Source organism: Platichthys flesus, chromosome 8 (genome assembly GCF_949316205.1).
Source record: "Platichthys flesus chromosome 8, fPlaFle2.1, whole genome shotgun sequence".
In the NCBI taxonomy this organism is placed as follows: Eukaryota; Metazoa; Chordata; class Actinopteri; order Pleuronectiformes; family Pleuronectidae; genus Platichthys; species Platichthys flesus.
Window position 1 is genome coordinate 831,456 of NC_084952.1, and position 24,043 is coordinate 855,498.

The following is a 24,043-nucleotide window of genomic DNA, read 5'->3' on the forward strand; positions in this document are numbered from 1 at the left end:
TTTGATAATTGTGTTGTACTTTTGATTTTAGTGATTATGCAATCGAAAAAAACTGTAATGAAAACATCGTCCTCTCGATCCAGCTTCCATCTTCCAATCTGCACATCAAGTCTCTCGTCCTGCAGCTAATTAAATGTACTGCACCCTCATTACCCAGAATCCCCTCTGTCACCCGGGACGCCTGCCGCTTTTCTTTTAACATTAATTGCCTCTCTTGTCGAGCGACGCCGGAAAACAAGGTTTGATTGGTCAGCTGCTCTGGGATTGGACCTCATTGTCACATGACCTGCTGATTCAGCAGGAGTGTTTACATACACACACTGACACACACACACACACACACACACGCACACACACACACACACTGATGACCTCTTCAGAGACAAACACGACCCCCCCCCCCCCCCTCCTCCTCTGAGTCCTGGTCAATTATCGATCAGTTCGTAAAGATGAATACAGTAGAAAATGAGGGCGGGGCTTCATCATGTGTTTATTTGTTCAATAATAATTTACATTTTTCTCACACACACATCCTCAGGTTTGTAGATGATAGAAAAGCTACATTTATCTAATTTAATTTAATTAAAGACCTAGACATATTCAAACCTACAGGTTAGAGCTGTTTATGCATTATTTAATTCAGAATTCAGCACCAGCTTGACCTTTGACCTCTAGATTCCACTCTACAGGTCGGAATCTGTTTTTTCTCTTTACGCCTGAAACTGATATTCAAAGTATCACCCGGCTCATGGCGCCACTCTGCGGCTCTGGCAGCTCCGAGGGTTTGGTGAAGCTTTGGCGTCCGCGGCTCTGACATGACAGCCGCCGCCTCCCGGGGAGAAATCAGTGGCAGGAAGTGGCCCTCTATAATTACAGACGGCTCTGCTGGGCGCTGATTGATGCCTCTTGATGAAGTAGTTCAGTGATTGAAGAGTAACGACACTCAAGGAAAATCTATAACGGGCCTTTAACTGCTGCTGGAGAGGAGCGCCGGGATTGGCCGGCCTCCACGCCGCTGGTAAATCAGACGTTTGGCCACATCACGCGGCGGCAGAATGATAATCGTGACTCATCAATAAGATCGATCCATCACCTGATGGAGCTGCTCACCTTCGGACATTTCTTCAGCTCCATCGGCTGCTGCTCTACGTCCACGTTTCCCCGGTGAAGAGCAGTTTCCACCGGGAGCAGCTCACGGCTCAGGAACACGTCACATGACAGCAGCTCTGTCACATGACTGCAGAGATATGAAACAAAGGCAGGAGGACACTCACACACACACACACACAGACACACACACCTTGTGGTTTTATCTCATTCAAACTGTTTCCTCTTGACACAAAGTTTCCTCTTTGATTTGACAGTTTCTCTTTCCTCACATTAAACACGGTGATAATTAATCCGAGCCGGGACTCTCAGCTGCTTCCTGCTGAGACCCGATCACATCAGAAGTTCAGATGATTCTCCTGTTATGAATTATTAGAAACGCTCTATAAATAACAAGCTGGTGTGATTCCACTGAGTTCAGAGAGAAAGAAAGTGAAAGATGAAAAGTCGTGTTCATCTTCTAAAGACGTGATTTTCAGGAACCATCCACTGACTTGATGGTTCGGCTCAAACACGGTGTCTCACCTGCGTCAGGTGCATTTTCTTCTCTGTGGTAATCCACAGGATCAACTGGGAGCTCTGGGAGGATTCCTCCGTTCGGCCTCGGTTTCCTGAATCAACATGGCAGCTGTGTTTCGCCCCCCCCCCCCCCCCCTCGCCGCTCGGTGACACAATCACATGCTCGACGGCCGTGACAGGAAGACGTTTGCACCAGATTAGGGCTGTAGTATTTTGGCATTAAGGTGAATTAATATAGAAATGAATATGGAAAATGCGGATAATTACCCAGTCTGAGGCGCTCGGAGACGTTTTAGGGACACGTCAGAGGATTTCCACTGTCGTCTTTACCCTCCCCTCAGACCCCCCCTCCACCACACCCTGCTGTTCCTCTTCTTCCTCTGTGAAGAGTAGAGCAGCCTCTGATTCTCAGAGAGCGACTGGTTGAAACATCGATTCTCACGCAGCAGTCCTTGATGGAGCCGCTCGGCTCGATGCGTGTAATCGTGGTGTAATTAAACATCGACACGGGGGCTTTAACTGAGGCCTGTCAAACCCCCTGACCTTCTGACGGCTCGGGATGAGAACACGTCCTCTGTTCCTGCCCCCCCCCCCACCCCCCGAGGAGAAGAGCTCACAGCAGGTTCTTCATGATGTGCACGAGTGTGTGTCATGAGTCGGTTTCCGGGTTCTGCTCTGTGCATCGTCTCTCATCAGACACTCGAGAGGTCACATGTTGTACAGACGCTGGAGAGGTCGTGGATGGAACCAGGATTCTGAAGAACTCCTGAGTCCTTAACCTAAAGCAGACATGATGTTCTGTTCCTCAAGTGGGTGATGTTCTTTTGAGCTTTAGCAGAACTAAGTCTAAAGGAAGTTTGATTGACACCTGCCTGGCGAGGTGTTTGATGAACCTCCGACAGTTTGAACAAAGTGTTTTAAAACATTTAAACCTCTGAAAGTAACACCCTGATGAAAAGAGAAGGATGTGTTTCCTCCACTGGGGGCTGGAGTGTTTAAAACCCTTCAACACATGTCAGCTGCACTCAAAGCTCATTTTCTCCATCATGGGATGTGTGTAGTAAACATCTGGAGCAATGAGGGAAACGCTGATGAAAGTGAACACTTCCCTTAATGTGAAGGAACAAATGTCTTCCTGCTTGTGTCCCTCTCCGCTTCCTTTTCTCCTCCTTCACTTCTCTCCATCGTAATCATCAGGATCATTTCTTCCTCCTCCGTGGTTTTAGTCCTGTGAGCGTCACCTGAGGTGGAATCTAAAATGTAAATGCATCTTTCTCTGTGTGTTTGTGTAGCTCGGTGTGTTTGTGTAGCTCGGTGTGTTTGTGTAGCTCGGTGTGTTTGTGTTGTTCTGTGTGTTTGTGTAGCTCGGTGTGTTTTCCAGAGGAAGCACATCAGCAGGTGAAGAAGGAGACGCTGCCTCGCTGTTGCTGCAGAATCATTTCCTTGTGTATTTACATGCAAATTCGCCCCCCCCGCCTCCTCTCTGCAGCCACAATGGAGCTCGGTGAATCATTGTCTCATCACAGAAAGATGGATGTCCTCCCTGGCTCTGGTGGATGTGGAGCCCGGCTGCTTGTCCTCCATCACGGACCGAGGCAAACAGCCCCGGCCCGTTTTAGCATTTGTGCAAATGTCAGAGAAAAGGACAGAACTCAGGAAGTAACAGAGGTGGAGGAAAGAAATGTGTGTTCTGGTGCTGCCAGTCACAGGAGGCTCCTCCCACAGAGGAGGTTAGATGGGTTCTCAACTTCTGTCCTTAGGTGCAGAGTGAGTGGAAGGAGATGGAGTCAATGGTGTCTCAGCTCAGGTTCTGGATCCTTCTGGTCCAAGAGGCCCGGGAACTCTTGACCCATTCAGACTCTGCTCAGAGCCCCCCCCCCCCCCCCCCCCCGCAGCTCTTCTCTCCTCTGGAGTTTGACAGGAACTTGGCAGGTCAGTCCTCGCTAGCGTTTCCTCCACTGGTACCCCCCAGTGGAGGATTCAGGTTTTCCCGTATGAAGGAGTGAGACATGTGACATCACCACCGACCTCCTGTTCCTGCAGGAATCCAAACTGCTGTTTTTAAATCCTCACGCATCTGAAATGAAACTGGATTGTGATAAAGCATCAAGAGTTGAAGTTGGGATGAATCTGAAATTATGATTTAATTTAAAATAGGAGCATTGATTTTCTTTCAGGCTTTATCACCTCGAATCCTGTTTGTATTATTTCTCAGGGACGTGTTTGAATATGATAAATAGTTTTAAATCCTTAATAGTGCGACTGCAGAAGTTTTAACAAGAAGCAAACAGTGACAGAAGAAAAACTACTTCACTTAAATCTGATGAATCGACATGTTGAGATTTCTGCAGAATTATTTTATTGAGATCAAATAAAATGTATTTACTTCATGTTTTTCATCTCAAACGATTCATGTCACATTTTAAATCCTGTGTTTCTTTGAATAAATAAACTGATGTAGATAAAGTCATTAAAAAAACGTGTTTATTCGAAAGTGGAGAAAATGCTGTTTAAAATCCCACTGTTAAATAAAGATGGTAAAATTATACATTTCTATATTGTGCATTGATTTATTTCAGATTTTTTTCTTGTTGCTTCAGATAAATTCTCCAGTTTTTTGCAGAAACAATAATATTCAGACTTTGTCAAACGGAACCTGGAGCTGAAACTGTCCAGTCTGACCTGGAGAGACTTTAATATTCATCCTGCGACGTCCCAGTGGGACCAGTGTCGTCTCTGGGGCTTCAAACCAGACAGCACAGGAGGAGGAGGAGGAGGAGGATGAAGAGTGTGAATGAAGGAGAGTTGGAAGGTGTGAAAGGCTCAGCAGGAGGGGGGGGGGGGGTGAGGATGGAGGGAGGAACATGGGAAGAGGAGGATGAAGGAGAAGAAGCAGTGGATCTGAGATTTGACTTCATTTGCAGGTCGATGTCTAAATTCGCTCTATAAATAAAATGGATCGCTTCATTCTCACTCAGTAATATAATATTATCAATATTACAAACACAGTTGTCCTAAATGAAGACGGGTGTCCTTGTGTTGGTTCTGCAGAACAGACCCAGATCTGTGGCAGAAGCAGAAGTTTGATATGTGAAGAGTTCCTGTGGAGCCGCAGCAGCAGAAAGGACATAAACCCAGGACAGGAGGTTTCTGTGATTCAAATGAACGTTATGATTCTGAATCTGAAGTTCTGTTTCACTGCTGAGGCGTCTGATTTACTCCTGTTCATTATTCTGTTTGTCTCCAAAAGCAAATCCACTAAACGAACAGGTGTGACGGTGGAAACACGGAGCAGCCACAGCATCGAACCTCTGATAAGTCAGGATCCACGAGTTCCGTCCTCTGAGGGTCAAAGGGTCACAGCCAGGACCAGTGGACAGGTAACAGGACCTTTAGTCTTTAAACGTCTTCCTCAGTTCATATTCCCATGATTCGACTTCACTCGAACTCTTCCTCCTCCTCCTCCTCTTAATCCTCCTCTTCCTCCTCCTCTTCCTCCTCTTCATTCTCCTCCTCTTCCTCCTCTTGCTCCTCTCCCTCCTCTTCCTCATCTTGCTCCTCTTCCCCCTCTTCCTCCTCTTTCTCCTTTTCCTCCTCTTCTTCCTCCTCTTCATCCTCCTCCTCTTCCTCCTCTTCCTGCTCCTCTTCCTCCTCTTTCTCCTTTTCCTCCTCTTCTTCCTCCTCTTCATCCTCCTCCTCTTCCTCCTCTTCCTGCTCCTCTTCCTCCTCTTCCTCCTCTTCTTCCTCCTCTTCCTCCTCTTCCTACTCCTCTTCCTCCTCTCCCTCCTCGTCCCCCTCCTCCTCTTCCTCTTCATCCTCCTCCTCTTCCTCCTCTTGCTCCTCTTCCCCTCCTTCCTCCTCTTCCTCCTCTTCTTCCTCCTCTTCATCCTCCTCCTCTTCCTCCTCTTGCTCCTCTTCCCCCTCCTCCTCTTCCTCTTCATCCTCCTCCTCTTCCTCCTCTTCCTCTTCCCCCTCTTCCTCCTCTTCCTCCTCCTCCTCTTCCTCCTCTCTCTGTCAATCCTCCGGTGAGACGAAGCTCAATTAGCTGAGACGACAGCGACTCGGCTCTGAATTGTCATCGTCTTTGTTGCTGCTGGATAATTACTGTTAAACACGTTGTGTTGTTATTTGTGTGTGTGTGTGAAAGTCGATTCTCAGTTGGGATCCAAAGACAAAGTGTCGTTACGAGGAGCTAGGCATCGGACATCGAGCCAACAGGAAAACAAGATGGCTCCTGTTTGAGTGTATTTAGTGACATGTGATATGATATTTAATCTATAACCAAAGCAACACACGTATAAAAGTGGCAGCAGGTTTCAACACAAACACACAAACTCCACAAAGAGCCAGATAAATATAGATGAATGTTAATGTGACTCCGTCTGTCGCTCGCTGCCTCGTCCATTTGTCTCCATTAGAGTCGGAGAGAAGAGGAAGCATCTGTCGGGGGTCACGTTTCAATCCGTCATCACACGCGGAGGAACGGGGGGGGGGGGGGGGGGTCAACCAGGCTCAAGAACAATATCTGTTCATTTAATAACGTTACATGTATGACCAGAGACAAAGAGCAACTGTATAATGAATTCAAATGTTAAATAAAATCACTACTGTTCGAGCAGGTTGCTGAAAAAAATCTATATATTCAAAAGGTTTGTTCAACAATCGTTTTTATCGATTTAATCCCCAGAAAGTAAAAGCTGTGATTTAGTTACAAGTCCTTTAAAATATGAATTGTGGTATTAAATATGTTTCAGTGGCTGAGTAGTTTCCTTATGTCTGTATTTAATGTGTCTCCAGTGAGAAGTGACCTGGTGAAGCTGAAAGAAGCTGATGAACGTCACCATCGTCTGCTCTTTAATCAATTACTTCAACGTGGACAAAAGTATTAATAACTTGTTGCTCATTATGAGTCGAGTCTGATCTGATCTGATCTGAAGAATCTCACGTCTTATTTTTAAAAGCTTCTCGTTCCGAACACTGAAATTCAAACTCTCAGAGACTCAGTTATTATTATGATTGTTGTGTGAGGTGACCAGCAGGGGGCGACTCCACTGGTAGATTCTATAGACGTCTATAGAAAGGTAACCACAGTGTGATTGACAGCTACTATCGTCCAATGGGTGCATGTGGCTGGTGTCGGTGGGCGTGTCCTCTAGCTCTCGGTCAGGCTCCACCCCCCTCTCCTTAAATCTTTTTTACACGTTAATTCATTTGTTATTGTCGCTCGTTTGAATAAAAGAAACAGAAATAAACAAGTAAACACAAACAAAACCTGTTTCATTCGTCCAACTCAAACTTTTTAATGAGCTTAAAAAATCTCTTTCAGTATTTTACAATCATCACAAAGTTTTAAGTCGTGGAGAATAAACATTGACCCAAAACTTTAAAGTCCATAAACCAGAAGCGTGTCACATGTTAGTGGCAGCACTTCCTGTTTGTTGCTTGATAAGGAAACAACAACCTGCAGATTCGTCCTGAGCTCACGAGTTCCTCACTTCCTCATCGATCACAACTCGCTCAATACTTCTGTCATCAACAATCCTCCATATGGATCCTCAGATAGCTCTGGATGGAAGGATACAGAGCTGGGGGAGGGAGGGGGGGGGGCGCTATGAACTCTGGGTAACGTGTCTCTTTGCTCAGCGGTGGCTGTCAGAGCGAGGAGAGAGAGTCGTTCTGCTCCGGCGACGGGAAAACGCCACCGAGCCGCTCGGCTTCCTCGCTCATAAATCCTCTCAAGGACCGCGGCTTCACAACAAGTCAATAGCTTCTGTTAGCAAGTCGCAGCGCGCCTGAGATATACACACACACAATGAGCCCAGTGCACGCACCCACAAATAAATAAAAAAAACACACACATCAGCAAAATACGCAGATGCACGCTGTCAAAATATAAATCAACAATCACGGCACTACATAAACACAAGTGCCAGGCCAGCAGAAAAGGCTGCTGGGATAAATATGGAGGCAGGGGCTGACGGAGCGGGAGGTAAATCTGTCTGGAGAGGAGGAGGGAGGAGGAGGAGGAGGAGGAGGAGGAGGAGGAGGAGGATGGAGCGAAGATTACAACACAAATCTTCATTTAAAATAACTCAGTTTCCTCTCGGCTGAAAGAAAGAAACAGAAACTTCTCCTCACGACTTTCTGAAACGTCCCGTCAGCGGGGGGGGGGGGGGGCGTCGCCGCCGGGTTCAGACACCTCACCTGGTGCATCCTGGGAAATAAGACAACATGTAACCTGACACTGAGAGTCATCCCTGTGTGAGACTGAGGCCTGTTGTCGTCTTTTCTAATTGATTGTGTTGCTGTGATTAGACTGGATCAGATCAAGTCCCTAAATGTTTTCCTGTTGTTGTTCCTGAGTCTCTGAGCTGAGTGACGCAGGTTCGATGCCGGAGCCACAGAACCGTTCATGTGATCCGAGCTCGTGATGTTACTGTACTCATCGTAATTTCTGTCAGGCCGGGTAACGTGGATTCTATCATTTAACATCGGTGCAATGCATGATGGGAAATGATCGGTATCGCTGTTCTAAGCATCTTCTTCTGGAAACATCTCAGTGAACATTGTGAGGGCTCCAGGAGGAGGAGAGCACAGGAGAGGAAACATCGAGACATGGAGCAGTGCATTGTGGGTTGTGGTGATCTTGTCTTCCTGGTGTCTCTTCCTGTTGATGGATTTAAACATGAGAACTCGTCTCTGGACCTGTCTCCGCTGGGTGGCAGTCGGAGCAGGATCATCGGTTCCATCCCATCGGCTCATCACCACGAGCTGAGACGTGTCCGTGGAGGAACAAACCGCCGCCGGTTCGATTCCCTCAGCCCGCCGCCGTCAGCCTCCATCACAGCGTGGCCTCATATTGGTTTTATTTACAGCTCGGCCCGTCCCAGCGGCGAGGAGCCGCCGCTGGGTGGAGGACGGGGACGGTTTGGTTTGAGGACAAAGAGAAGAGAAACCGCGGCCTGATTCTGGGCGGAAGTTATTTTTAGCCAAAGCAGCCGTAATTACCCGGCTACGTCTAACGAAATTGTTCAGGCTCGGCTGGGCAATTAGGCCGGGCGGCGCGGCTAATGGAGAGAGGATTACACAGACCTTTCCCCCATTAGCCCCCATTTACTGCTGGGAATTCACTGGGAGTGTAGGGACCAGCCGTGACGTCCAAACCAGATCACTGCTCTGAACCTTCCTCGCTCCTCTTCCTCGTCCATTCAGCCCGAGCGGATCCGAGGGAACAGGAGGTGAAACCGTTCTGAAGCTGTTGTTTCTTTCTGAAAGAGCCGGACGTGATTTTCTCTTTCTGCACTTTCATTATTTTCATATTTCAGTTTTTTGAATCTTCATTCCAGAGACAGACTTTTCTCTTTGTGTCGTTCTGTTAAAAACACATTTTCCCTCGTTCCCTGTGATTTCTCATGGAACGCTCCAGTGGACGGACAGGTGGAGACGGTGTGTCCCCGTCTCACTGCAGCGTCCTCGGCCTTCACTCACTTTAATTAACAGGAGAAGATGATGAACCGTGTATTTAACTGTCATCACGTTTCTCTCTCTCCTGCTGAAGCTCTGATTGATGCTCCTGTGACAGATCAGAGATGAACACTCCCTCAGAACAGGCCGGCTTTTAGTCCTCTGTATTTAAACTGTGTTTTTATAATAACATGTGATTATCTGCATTTCGTTAACTTTCATTTTTAAGATTAAATGAGGCAGAAAATTAGTATTTTCTTAATTCCTGTTCTGTTTATTTGGTTTTATCTGTTCAATTATATTTTACATTTTTTCCATGTATTTATCGACTGATATATTAGAACTGGAAGTTTTTATTCTTTATATCAGTATCGACAATGGCCCCATGTTGGTCGAGCTCCTGTGAAAAGACTGATTATCTTTATAAGAGTTTCCAATTCCACAGACACACGAGCTGCAGTGTTTAATGTTTGAAGACAACGTGACACAAAACACAATATTCTATAATCAGAGAATAATTTATCTGCAGTACTTTACAGTATACTTACAGTAAATAACTGGTAAAGTGAATAGTAACACTTCCTGGATGTACAGTAACACAAGCTACTGGAATTCACAGGAACTGAAGTGTTATACCTAGAATGTAAATTCTATAGTGTGTGTGTGTGTGGGGGGGGGGGGGGGGGGGCTGCAGGCTGATACCTGTGGATCTACAGAGCTGCTGCATTAATTATGAGAAACGACACGAGATTAAAATGGAGCTGAGGTGAGCGAGAGGCTTCTTCTCCACAGGTGGAGATTATGAATATGAAACACAGGCATGTGTAACACACACACAGACACACACAGACACACTCTCTCTTCTCTTGGTTGTAGAAAATGTACAGCCTTCATCGCTGTAGCTTGACAAAATATCAAAGACACAAAAGAAATAATTAACAAGACAAAAGTTCTTGATCCCTTTTTTCTGAGATGAGAAAAGCAGGGGAGGAGATTTCCATCCCAGCTGTAATTCCAGCTCTGCTGAATTTCCAATGTCTGCCGCCATTAAGGTCTGTCACATCAAATGTGACACTGGGGGAAGGAGGGAGAAATATTCAAATCATCTTTCAAATCTTTCTCCAGAGCTGCCTCTCCAGACTCTGACAGCTCTGACAATTAATTTATGTTCTACAGATTATTCCATAAACCACTGCTGACCCCCGCAGGACGTGCACAGGCAGCAAACACACGTGCACACAAACACACACATGCACGTCACCAGATACCTGCCGTGGAGGGAGTGACCCTCCTTCACCTGCAGCTGTTTGCAGGACTGTGATGTCGGTCAGAAAATACCAGCTGTTGAAGAGAAGATAGAAAAGTGTTTATAAAATTAAATTCAGAAACTCGGTTTTAATGTTTGGATCCAAAAAGGATGAGACAGCAATATAAAAAAAAGCATACAGGTTAAATTAAAATAATTAAAGTCAACATTTGAAACCGTACAACCAGAAATCCCATTGTTTAAATGACAGTAGAGGTGAACGGGTACTTGAGGTCAGATTGAATAATGAACCTCCGGTGATGAGTTCCTTTAGTCCGATTTGTCTCTCCTCTTCTGTGTGGAGGGGACGAGTCTCCGGTGGGACGGACGCAGGGCGGTGATGAGGGACGTGAGCGTCTCGCCTCCGACCTGCTGAGGTGAAGCAATTAAAGAGCAGAGCGCCGGCGTCTGTGAGGAGCAGCAACACAAAGCTCGAGACACCGACCCACTTAGACACTCCAGCTCCGTCATAGAGGTACTTCTGTAAACTGTCAAAATGATAATAGCCCCGGCTGCGGATGGTAATTGCAATTAGAGGAGGTGAACTAGGGTAGTACTGCACACACACACACACACACACACACACACACACACACACACACACACACACACACACAGACACACACACACACACACACACACACACACACACACACACATACACACACACTCACCCGGCATCTCCTGAAAAACCATAACCCAGTTTTTTTTATACCTGAAAACATTCAGCACGACTCAAATTCAAAAACAATGTTAGAAAACGTCCAATGAAAGAAAAGAATTTAAATGAAAGAAAAAATAATTAAATATTCTCAAGTCAATGTCACCAACTATGAAGAGAACAACAGGAAACACAGAAGAACAAAAGAAACAAAGAATCATCCAAGAAAAGGAAGTAAAGAAAATCAAAAATGACATTTTGTGAAAACACAAAGCAAAAGTGACAATAAAGAAGAAGTGAGGAAGGACAGGAGGAGAAAGAAGAGGAGAAGAAATCAGAGAGACGACGAAGAGCAAAGGAAGAAGAACAGAAACAGACAAAGGGAAAGAAAACCGATAGAAAAGCAATGACAACGAAGAACAGAAGGAAAACACAGACGGAGGAAAAGAAAGTAGAAGAAACAAAATGACCTCTTCATATTTAATAAATCAAATTGGACAAAATCTTCTTCTCCAAAGTTTTAAGATGACATCTTGAAAATGATATATTTCAAACTGGGAATTGATCTTACATTAAAATGTCTGTATCCAGAAGAACCTGATTAAACTGGTGAGAACTCCAAAAGAACAGAAAGTTATGTTCAGTTCTTCACACGACTCCGGTTCGGACCACATGTCCTCACGTCGGGACTCGAACACACGTCACACAAGATCCTTTAGTCCCTCAGTTCCCAAGTGGAACCAGAACCAACACGTGAAGCTTCAGACCCTGAGAGGCTTCCTGCTGTTTGAAGCTCGTTCAGGTGCAGGTCACATGTTCAGGCCCCCGCCCCCCCACCCCCCCCGACAACAGCATGTTCCCCTCGTGTCGGATCTGCAGGCTGATGAATGTAAAACCTCGGGAAACGAACCCGTCAGGGGACGAGTGGCAGCTTCTCAAGGCCGACTGAGGAGCAGAACCACAGAGGACTGATTCGTCTTCTTAGAAAATAAAAGCACGTCTCTCTCTCGTGCTTCATCAGCTGCGATGCTTTTAATTTGACACCAGTGGCTGTCCGCCTAGTTGGGCGACTTCCACGTGTTCATGCAGCCGCAGTCCAATGTTCACAAATCCATATTCATCCTCAAATCTGAGAGACGACAACCGTCAGCTGAGGATGAACGCCGCCTCCATCGCCACGGTGGTAAACCGGGCGGAGGAAAGGGGCCGCTGCGTTTGATGTCTGATCTGGTTTGAGTTTAGAGAAGATCTGCAGATCACTGAGGGTATCTCCAGGTGTAATCTCACCAGCACACACACACACACACAGACACACACAGACACACACATGCTCCCTCTCTGTCCCGGTGAAGCTGCGTCTTGATGTTGACGGTGGCGTGTGGTGATGAACACGCGTGTCACTCGACTGGAAGTCTGAACACGGCGTCTCTGAACCAATCGGCCTCGAGGTCTGTTTGGTTTCTTGAGTTTCATAAATTCAATGAGGCTTTTAGTGCCTGATTCACGATCCAGCAGAAAAGGCCACAAAGACAATAAATGAAGACGGAGTTTTATTTGCATCTCTTCCTTCGGGGCTAAATTTAAAGGATCAGTGGATCAAATCATTAAAATCCCCCCCCCCCTCTGCCGAGCGTGAAGGAAGGAGTTAATTACTCAGATTTAGTGGTTCTGCAGAAACCTCCTACCGACGCTGGAGCTCCTCTTCCGCTCTGAAGGACCCATGGCTTGTTCGTGCTTGGATTAACAGCAAAGGCAAATCAAAAACAATCAAGTATTAATATGCAATATGCATAATTGACAAGCCGTCGCTCGGAGTGCTGTATAAAAACTTGCAACAAGGTAATAAAGTAAACAAGCGGGGGGGAGGGAGGGGGGGGGGTGAAACTCATCTCAGAGAGACTCCCGGCGGCCGGAACTGAATCAGAGTCTGAAACATGTTTTCATTCTGGATTCATTTATAATCTTGATTCATTTGTAATCTGAATTCATCTTTAATCTGGATTCATCTATAATCTGAATTAATTTATGATCTGAATTCATTTGTAATCTTGATTCATCTATAATCTGGAATCATCTATAATCTGGATTCATTTGTAATCTGAATTCATCTTTAATCTGGATTCATCTATAATCTGAATTAATTTATGATCTGAATTCATTTGTAATCTTGATTCATCTATAATCTGGATTCATCTATAATCTGGATTCATTTGTAATCTGAATTCATCTTTAATCTGGATTCATCTATAATCTGAATTAATTTATGATCTGAATTCATTTATAATCTTGATTCATTTATGATCTTGATTCATCTATAATCTTGATTCATCTATAATCTGGATTCATCTTTAATCTGGATTCATCTATAATCTGTTGTCAGCAGAGGACAGTCTGTGGTTGAGATGTGAAGACCTGCAGGGGAGACCTTCTCCTGTCAGAAGACTCAGATGAGATTGTTTCTTGAAGACAGATTCTTCACCTGTTACATGAACAACCTGTAAATGAAGCAGCCGAGGATCCAGATGTGTGATCACTGTAAACATCTGGGTCAGAGGTCGTTGAGGTGTTTCTGTTGGGCCTCATGTGACCTGGTCACCGACGCAGTTCCTGAACTGAGTAAAACAAACCTCAAACAGATTCCTCTCAGTCGGTTTTATTGTGACTCAGGAGGAAGAGCGGGTCGTCCACTAACCAGAAGGTCGACGGTTTGATTCCCTTGGCAAGACACGGAAACACAAACTACCTCAGACATCTGTGAAGGAATGTGTGTGTGACAGAGAAAGATATCTAAACATTATTTTGATTTATTTACTTCATTCTGCTTTTTCTTGTCCTGGGACTCAAAGATGAACTGATCAGATTTCAGAGGTCAAAGGTCACAGGTGACCTCATGCGATGAGCCTGTGAAAGAGAACCGAAGCTTCATCGTGAGACGGAGACGAACAACCAGGACGCCAAGTCTCGTTTCAGTCCCGTCTCTGAAGTGTCTCTGTCTGTCTCCCGTCTTTGTCCTCCAGCCTGACTCACCAGGACATCAGACTGTGGACACGCCCGCCATGTGACCACCGACCGCTCGGCTCGTCTGTGGCTTCACTTCAGGCAGAGGAAGACTGTCAGTCATTAAGAGCTCAACCCGAGGGGGAGAGCGGCGGTTGCATCTGAGGAGGAGAAGCTCTGTGTTTACTGACGAGCTCCTGGATCTTCAGACTCTGAGATGTTCTCCAGCTTCACAGGTGAGACACACGTCTCCTGATCCTTGTTTCTTCTGCTGAGATGATAGAGCTGCTTCCTGTTCTCCTGTGAAACACAGGAAGTTCCTGTGGTGGGTTTCAATCTGTGAGTGGGCGGCGGCGCCACCTGTTACCGCCGCCCACCTCCCCCCCGGTGAGACGCCTTCACTCGGATGCGGCGCCGGTGGTAAAGCAGCCATGTTAAATTTTGCATGGATTCCCTTTGAAGTGGCAGGAGATGAAAGGAGAAGGAACGAGGACCAGGTTGGACTCAGACGGATCTGACACCGAGGACAACTCTTCAGAACCCGACAGTTTCAAACATCAGATTCCAGATGTTCAATTCTTTACACGACCGTCAAATAAATAAACGATTTATTTTAAACCAATTTTCACAACAAATTTTAGGATTTTCACCTTTTTATGTTACGAATCCTCACTTGAACTGAACCGTTTACTTTAGTTCATTCATCTTTTTGACAGGAAGCACTTTGCAACCATGTTTAAATAAATGGTCTACAGATAACGTAATTATTATTATTATTATTATTATTATTATTAACTATAACCATGAAAAACACAGGAGGAGGTTTTACAGCTGGAAAATGAAGTTGTCTCTTGACCAAGTATGAGTAATCTCTAAACTGATCTCTGTCGTTTATTCATGTTGGTTTGTTGCTACTTATTATGGGGGGGGGGGGGGGGGGGGGGATCTGAATGATTGATTGACACATTGAAGTCCCAGACACCAGAGACAGGCGCTGTCTGTCATCAGGAGCCAAGTGGTGCGTCCACTGCAGGAGATGTTTGGTTCCTGAAGAACTCCACGATCAGGATGATAATTATTAATAATTTTTAATAATTCAGATCGATGACATGAGATGTGAATTGTACGTGTGAACAATTCAGAAAATGGAAGGAAAAGAATGACTGTGTATGTTCGGTTGATTTAAAAGAGAAGGTCAGAGGTAAAGAGGAAGTGACGCAATTAAAAGACGACAAAATCAAATCTCCTGTTGCTCTGAATAAAATTGTGTATTTCTCTAAGTTTGAAACATTTTGGATCAAGTAAGTCAACAACATTTTTAACATAGTACTGACTGTATTCAGACATTTTAATGAAAATATTGTGTCTTTAATTTGATAAAAACTACATTAATACTATTGTGATTCAAAGTAGAAATGGAAATAAAAGTTGTGTGTATCTGAAGATGTGATTTTTTAAACAGTTATTTATTTGAAACGAGTTCTGATGCAGAATTAATATCGGTCGCTGTTCGACTTGTTTCATCTTCAGGATCCTGGAACAAGTAGAAACTGGTTTTAAGAAAACACGACTTCATTGAACCTCGTTTTCTGACAAAGTTAGAGCAGCTTGTGAAATGAAACTTATGGAACTTATGGTTAAATGAACAGATATTTGCTTTTGTCTTTGCTTTTCAGGGTGAAAGTATAGAAGCGTCTCGTCCCTTGATCCTCGCTCCTCTCGTCTGAAACGCTTCTGCAGAAAGAGGAAGTGACAACGAAGTCGAAGGCCCCCCCCCCCCCCGACTCAGACTCAAACCTCCCCACCTGAGCTCACCGAAGGTTTGCATCCCAGTTGCTGGATCAGTGGCCGCGGGTATCGGGCGTCTTGCCTCGGACTTGCATCATCACCCTCCGTCTCAAAGTTTCACCCCCCCCCCCCACGTCTCCCTCTGTCTCTCTGGCATGTAGATTATTCTCATCAGCTTCCACGTCCATTCATAGGACAACAAAGAGAGATGGTGGGAGACGGGGAGACGAGGGGCGGAGCCTGTTCTCAGGGTGACCCTCGATGAACATTCAATCACACAAGACGCCGTTACGCCGCTCCTTGACCCACTAGCGTGCAAACAGAGAGGATTATGGGGGAATCACCCCGGAAAAACATAAAAGAGATGATTACGGTCGAATGTCTGAGTTGGAAGCGTTAAAATAAAACATTCTACCAGGAGGCTGCAGGAGCAACAGACTCTGAGTTTGTGTTCTTAATTCTTACAAAATGTCAGGAAAATGTGAGACTTTCAGCAGCGCAGCTAAATTGTTGCTTTAATTTTCAGATTTGTGAGTTAATCTCTGGTTTTATAATCTTTTCCTGGAGGAGCATCGGAGTCTTTGGCTCTGAGCCTGAAGCTCCGTCCACTTCAGACTCTAACATCTAGAAATCCTCTGGTACATTGAGACCTGGGATTGAATTCAGTGCTGATGGAATCACTTCTTTAAATTTTGCTGCAGCACAATCTGAACCAGATCTGGTGGAGTCGCTCGGTGCCTAATGGCATGAAGTCCAGTAATGGGAATAAAAAAGTAATTTAACAGTTTCCTGATAAAAGAGGATTCTGAGGAAAAGACCTTTTAATGTTCAGAGTCGAGCAGAAAACCTAGAACGAGGTCGAGGAGTGAAACTGAGAGAGGGTTGAGTTACACTGAGAATCCAGTTTAGTCTTATTATGAATTAATAATCTGAAATCACCTGATCTGAGGATCCAGAGGATCCAGAGGATCCAGAGGTTTCAGATCACAGGACCATGTTTTCCATGTTGTGTGTGCAGTGGCTGAGAGCAAGGCTCCTGCAGGAACACACATGCTCAGTGTGTTTGTTGTGTTTTGGTTTTGTGTTCCTGTGTTGAGTCTGATTGTTGCAGCAGAATGAAGCGGCGCTGACTGAGCCGTGTGGAGCCGGGAGAGATGAAGGCTTCTCTTGATCCGGTGGCAGTCGTGACTCCGGCTGCGGCTTCGGGTCGTGCGTCTTCTGGGAAAAGCTCCGACTTCCCTTTAATATAATTTCTAAAGGAATCACTCGCAGCTCCTGGCGGCTTCGCACATTTGGAGCACTCAGGGCGCAGCGCTCCAAAGGTTAAATATATTTCAACTTTTGATATGAAGAGCATTGCTCCTGGAAAGTGTTTCCTCTGTCACCCGGCCCTCGGCTCGGCCGGGCGGCAGAGGAGCTCGACTCGGCTTTGATAGACATCTGACGTCAAGAGGCTGAGGCTTTAGTTATGTACATTTTAAATCTATGCTGAAATATTGAACTGCTGCTGCTCTAATGAGACGGAGACATTTACTGTACGTCAGGTCTCGTGCTCTTCTTCATTGTTTCAGTCAATATGGAGGAAGAGGAATTCTGCTTCCAGATGTTTGTGTAGAAGACATGAGCCACATGTTGAGTCTGTGTGTTTACACATTGAGCAACACAACAGGGAAGGTTTACATCTGATGATAATAATGATGATAATAATAAAACTTTCTTTTTACAGCATTTTTCTAAACCAAGTAAAAAGAGCTAAACAACAATTTGTCAAACTGAACAAATGAAACACCAGACCAGGCAACACAGGACATCAATAACAGGTTTATACATGTTGTTCCTGCTCATCAAGCTCATCCGTGAGAAAACAATATGGAACATAAAACAATAAAAAGATATGTTTCTTGTGTTTGTTTTGATGTATTTTCCATGTCATTATTTTCCTGCTGCTTCGGAGGTTCTGACGAACACAGCGGTTGTTCTTCATCAGCCTGATGCAGGTGTCTGATGAAGACTCCCCCAGATTTAGACCTGGTCATTAAACACACAGCTAAAATCAGGGACTCTTCTGTTTCTGCTCTAAACCTCGAGCTGGCTTCATCACCGTGACTTTTGTTTTCCAGTCCTCTGCTGTGAAGCCGGTGTCTCTCAGCCGGCGTCTGTCCTCCTGTCCCCTCCTCACCAGTTGTTTGGAAACGGCTCCTCGTCCTCTGGGACCACTGCAGGACGGCCTTCTTTATACAATTCTGTATCTGTGTTGAAATTGCTTTTCTATCTCTCAGGGAACTAAGCTTGATGTATTGATCCAGCGATGGTGTGGTCACTTCTGAGCTGCAGGATCGTGCTCTGGATACAACTGATCCAGTTTCTGCAAAATGTTTCACAGCCTCGTGCGCTGCCCTCTCACTAAACCGTCAGTCAAGTCGGGGGTTCGATGCTGAGAAGCTGCTCTTTACTCAGAATAACAATCTGAGGCCTGACACCTTCACTTAGTTGGGATCACATCCACAGTGATGATGTGCTGAACACCTGAGGCTCAGTTTTACTTCCAGGTGAACACTGGGTCAGACTGCGGACGACCGCTCTACCCCTCCGCCAGAGTGTCCATAAATACTAGAATAGAAATAAGCAGATTTCCAAATCTGGCATAAATCTCTTTTCATTTTGAGATTAATGTTTATGTGCATTTTCCTTGTTCAATAAAGACAAGAAAATATATGTATATGTCAGCGAGCAAAACCACAAATGACGGCAGAGAAAACTTTTTAAAATGAATAAAGAAAATGAAAGTTCAGCAGTTTTAAGATTTCATGTCTTATTCATTAACTGAATAAAAAATGTTATATAAAATGTAACTAAGCTACTTTAACTTCAGATTAAGAATTCATCTGAAAACATAAAACATTATTTGAGCAGACGTTTTGAAGATCTGTTGGATTCATGTTCCTGTTCGAGGTGGAACCTGCCGGATGGTGGATCTGCTCTCACTGGGTTCAGGGTGAAGTGATGAACCGGCAGAAAGAGGGAAGAAGAAGAAGAAGAAGAAGAAGAAGAAGAAGAAGAAGAAGAAGAAGAAGAAGAAGAAGAAGAAGAAGAAGAAGAAGAAGAAGAAGAAGAAGAAGATGATGGAGTGAACCAACAAAGCTCAGTGACCCGAGGGCAGCGAGACGGATCATACGCAACTCAGCCAAACCAATCCAACCACCACCGGCTCCCACTGTACCCAGATCTCCACCACTTCTTCAAAGATGGCTGATAAAAAATGGATGTTAAACAGTTGCTTTCAAGTGGAACCTCGAAGACGGAGCTTGATGTTAATTCCACTGTTAGTCTTTGAAAGTTGTGAGCGCCGCCACACGCAGACGCATTAAAACAACTTTGAACTGTTAAATTGTTCTAACACGGCCGCAGGAAATCTTCTGCATTGGAAAGCGGCACGAGGCTCAGTGGAGATAAACAGCAGCGATGTGAAATTCATGTCTTGTTTTACTTTGAAAGGGAGCAGCATCAAAGGATCCGAGGCAGAGCGACTCGCTGCCGAGAGAAACCGAATGTAGATAAATGTGTCCAGAGCGAATCAGTCCGTGAGGACGGGGGACGTCCGGCTGCAGCGTGACCCCCCCCCCCGGGCGTTGAGTCCAAGAAAACATGGTCGAGTGAGGTTGCAGATAAAATGGAGGAAAGCTGCTCCGGGGATCACCTCAGTCGACACTGAACTTCCTCAGTTAAAGTCAAACAGATAAAATCGATTCCTCCATTTATGATGTGTCATGATCTTGTTCCTTATAGGTTTTTTAGTATCAAACTATATATACATATATCTACCATATATTTGTTTCTTATATTTTGATGTTTAAAAACTCCCTCATAAATAAACCGTCACGTTTGAAGTCTAGAAAATCAAAGGACAGAAATCCTACCTGCATCTGTGGCTGTTAAAACATCCATAAAGGTTTGACTGTCTTCAGCAGACCAGCATGAAATAACAATAAAATGAACAAATCATTAACTTTTTTACTGCCAAAGGTTTTTTATCTGTTTAAAGAACATAATTAGTGTATTTGTGAAAATATCATCGAGAGATAATTTGATAAGAACATTTACAAACGTCCAGTGAGCTTCTGTTTCTCAGAGAATGATTCATGGATGAAGTCTTGTTCAGGGACCTGATACCTGTGAGGGGGTTTTCACTTTGTCGGGGATCCGTTGGCCTTGGCCGAGAAATGTGAGTGCTTGTTCTTATTGTTGCTATTCAATAAAAATGATCTGAGTCCATAATCATTAGTTGTTCTGCGCCGGTTGATTTTCTGTACATGCTGATGTGGGTTTCAAGTAGTTTCTCGGAGTCTGAAGTGCAGCAGAATTATCTCCATCCTTTCACTTATTTACCGTACGCATGTTGTGGTGCAAGGTCGAGCTCATAAATGAATCATTCGAAAATCATATTGTGTCTTTGTGCTGTCGCTCGCTGCTGATGTGCATTGAAGTGTCCGTCAACCTTCACCTGTGACCTCTACATTCAGGTGGAGGTATGAACACAGCTTCTCTCAGGTCGGATCTTTTCTTCACGTCTTCAACCTGAAAGACGTTTTATCTTCTTCCACATCGCTCATTTCATTTTGAAACTTTCCTTTCTTACTTTCTTCTCAGCAGCAGCAGCAATGTTCTTTATTCAGTATTGAAACATGTCATTTCTTCTTCCTGTTGACTTTGTGCATCGCTGTGTTTCCACGTTGCTGCATGACTCCTGCCGCTCCTCCGCCCCCCCCCCACAGCGCACACAATGCCTCCATTTAGAGCTCTGTGCCGCGGCCTCCTTTAATATTAACGAGGTCGGGGGAAAGAATGCAAAAACAAAAGCTGCATTATTCCAAAGGAAATTCATAACATGAAATATTTAGTGTTGTTTTATTTGACAGAAATGCTGAAAGAAGAGAAACATGCAGCACAAATGCACACACATGCCCCCCCCCCCCCCCCCCCCCCCCCCCCATGACTCCTCTGGGGTCTCCTGCCAGGCGGTCTTCTGGTGTGTTTGCTTTTCATCCTGTAACACATGGCCTGTCTGTGATAACGGGATGTGCAGTGCAACACAGAAAAAGCTTTTAGACGAGTCCTCGGTGTCCCGGCGCTCCGCAGCCAGCCGGCAGAACACTTCTTATGAGATTAGAGGTTTCGAGGCAGCCAGTCAGTCGACTCCTCCGTCCGTCTCCTCCCAGTCTCAGTCGGGCTGCTGTGACCCTGCAGGGTTTCACAGCGCCGGGTCCGTCTCGCTATCTGCCGCCGCCGCTCTGAAGGCCGGCCAGCGCGGCGGTGGCAGCGGAGTGAAGAGGAAACTGAAGAGGAGGGAGAGTGGATCTCTGCTGCTCTGAGAACCCGTGAAGAAAGAAGATGGTTCTGCAGCAGACGCAGCTCGGAGGCTGTTCTGAGGAGCCCAGCTTCAGAAACATGAAGAAATACAGAAATAAACTCTAATTCACACAAACTGCTACGAACAGTTTCATCAAACTGGAGTCAAACTTTTTAACATCATTTTATTAACAACATCGCTCATCTCTTTTATTTTGAAGTGTGATTTCTTTCTTTCTGATTCCACAAAGCAACTGAGGAGAACAACTCTCTCTCTTTAACATTGTGAGTTCTTCAACATTTTGCATCTTGATGAAAGAATCTGACATATTCACACAACTGATGTTTGTGTGTGTGTGTGATCTTGTGTTGGATTCAATTTAATTTCAGCTGTTAAGGTAAGTTTGAGCTGGACTCTCTGAAGCTGCTGTTGATGCCCTGAAGAGGCTCCAGCCTGATTCATTACACACACAACACACTGAGGATTTATTCAACTCACAACCAGTTCAATGTCCTGAGAGACAGAAATAAAGAGTTTGTCCCAGTGAATCGCTGCCTGACCTTTGGATTCTTCTTTGAGCTCAGGATGATTTCATTTGGACTTTGTCACGGACTAAACCGTCATGTCCTCTGAGGACCGTGAATCTCTACAATAAATATCAGATTCAATCTTCTAGCATGAAATATTGTGGACGAATCAGTGTCTATATGAAGTCCAGCAGCAGAAATGAATCTCATGTAGCTGATGATTTGTCTCTGATGTGAGAAACGTGATGGAAAACAGTGCAGGTTGATCATCATCTCATCACCAGGAGGAACAGAGAAGAACCATGACCCCCGACTGAACTCAAGAAAATGCAGATTCATAAACTCTATTTATTTATGTAAGAAACCAGAGCACTTGAGCAGTTGTGGAGTCACTGACCTGGATGTGAAACACGGAGCTCAGCACCTGACCCTCAGAGTTAACGTCATTAAAACCTCATTAACTCTCTGGTCCTCACCCCCCCAGTCACCGCCCCGCTCGCCGGCTCCGCCTCCCTCCGACCCCCCCGATCGGCCGGCCTCGCCTCAAAGCCTCCCTCCGCAATTAAATCCTGCGTCCTGGCGGCAAAGGCACTCCCCCCTGTAGGTTAATTATGTCATTACCCGCTTGTTGGTGAGATTGTTTGATGAAATATGAGAGTAATAAAAGTACATGGCCAAAGGCGATATTAAAATGAGGCTGAGAGCGCGGAGAGAGATCCCATCAGCCGTCAGCTTCATCACTCCATCACCAGGTGAACGCTGGAGCACCAATAAGATGCTCCGAGCGCTCCGACACACACAGGTCGGGTCGGGGGGGGGGGGGGGGCTCATTCATCCCAAAATGTTATTTCTATGCAAATGGAAGGGACAGAAATTAGAGACAGGAAAGTGGAGACGGTACGAGTCCCGCCGGTTGCCATGGGGACTGAAATCTCATATCATCAGAGTCAAGTGGGGCATGAAGAAGACGAGTGGAGGACCGGGGGGGGGGGGGGGGCAGAGGAGGAAGGAGGAGGCCACGGGTAGTCTTACAGGAAATAAGACTCGTTCACTGGAGGAAGAAGGAAAACGACAAGACGCTTGAACACTGTGGGATCAGAGGGTCGTCGGGTCGTGCTCCCAGTTTAGAGACCAGTTCAACCATCATGTTCCAGCTCCGTCAGACTGGTCGTGATAATGAAAATCTTCAGTTGCCATCAGCTGTTTCTTCTTTTTAATCACACTAACGTTAAATGAGAACGACACAAAACCACAGAATCAGCAGTTTGATCTTTCACTGCACAAAGATGATTTACATCAGGGGTTTTCAACCAGGGGTCCGCGGCCCCCTGGTGGTCCGCGACGGCATTGCAGGGGGTCTTTGAAATTCGCTTTGATGTTTCAACACATTTCCAGATTACTCTTGAATATCATGAAAAATATTTAAAATAAGAAAAATGTCTCTTAAATAATATAAATGTGATGAGGGGAACCTTGAAACCGGCTTGGGGCTAATAGCAGAATTAATAATGAAAATAATAAATAAAACAAAAGAGCGAAAAACAAATACTTTGTAATAAGAAAAATAAATGTCATAATAGCCAAAACAATAAATTGCAATAACAGTCAACTTTACCACGTTCGCTGGTTGAGAATCAATTTCTTAGGAGAGCTCTAGACACACACACACAGAAGTACTACTCATGCAGTAGGTGGCATTTGCTGCTGGTGATCATGAAGTAAAACTTAAATAGGCCTCAATTATTTGTGTGATATTGTGTGACTATCATTTGTGACATATTCTGCATTACTTTGTCATCAGTTGTAGCCCCAGTTTATGTTGATTGTTATGGATCACCGTTACTTTAACCTTCTCTCAACATGTCAGCCACATGTCTGTACATTTAGGTCATGAATGTTATATATTGATGTACATATGGTTCTGAGATGCAGTACAACTACAAACTGCATTTTAATTTTGGTTTCAATTCTTAAGCATTTGCAACAAAAAACGTCTTTGTTGTTTTTTACACATTTTGTAGATTTGTTTGAGGTTTTTAAATAAAACCAACATGGAAAACCAAATGTTAAAACTTCCTTCTATCCACACACACACACGAACACACACACACACACACGTAGGCACATGCGCTTAGGCAAATCAGTGGGAGCGGACTAGTTATAGTCAGAATGGTGGTCCCTGGGTCAAAACCAGTTGAAACCAGCTGCTTTACATGATATCCATCTGTTTTCCATACAGCTCGTCACGGAGGGGCCGAGCCAATCCCTGTGGGCGAGAGGCGGGGCTTCCGCCGTCTCAATCTCCAATCATATCGCTGAAATTAATC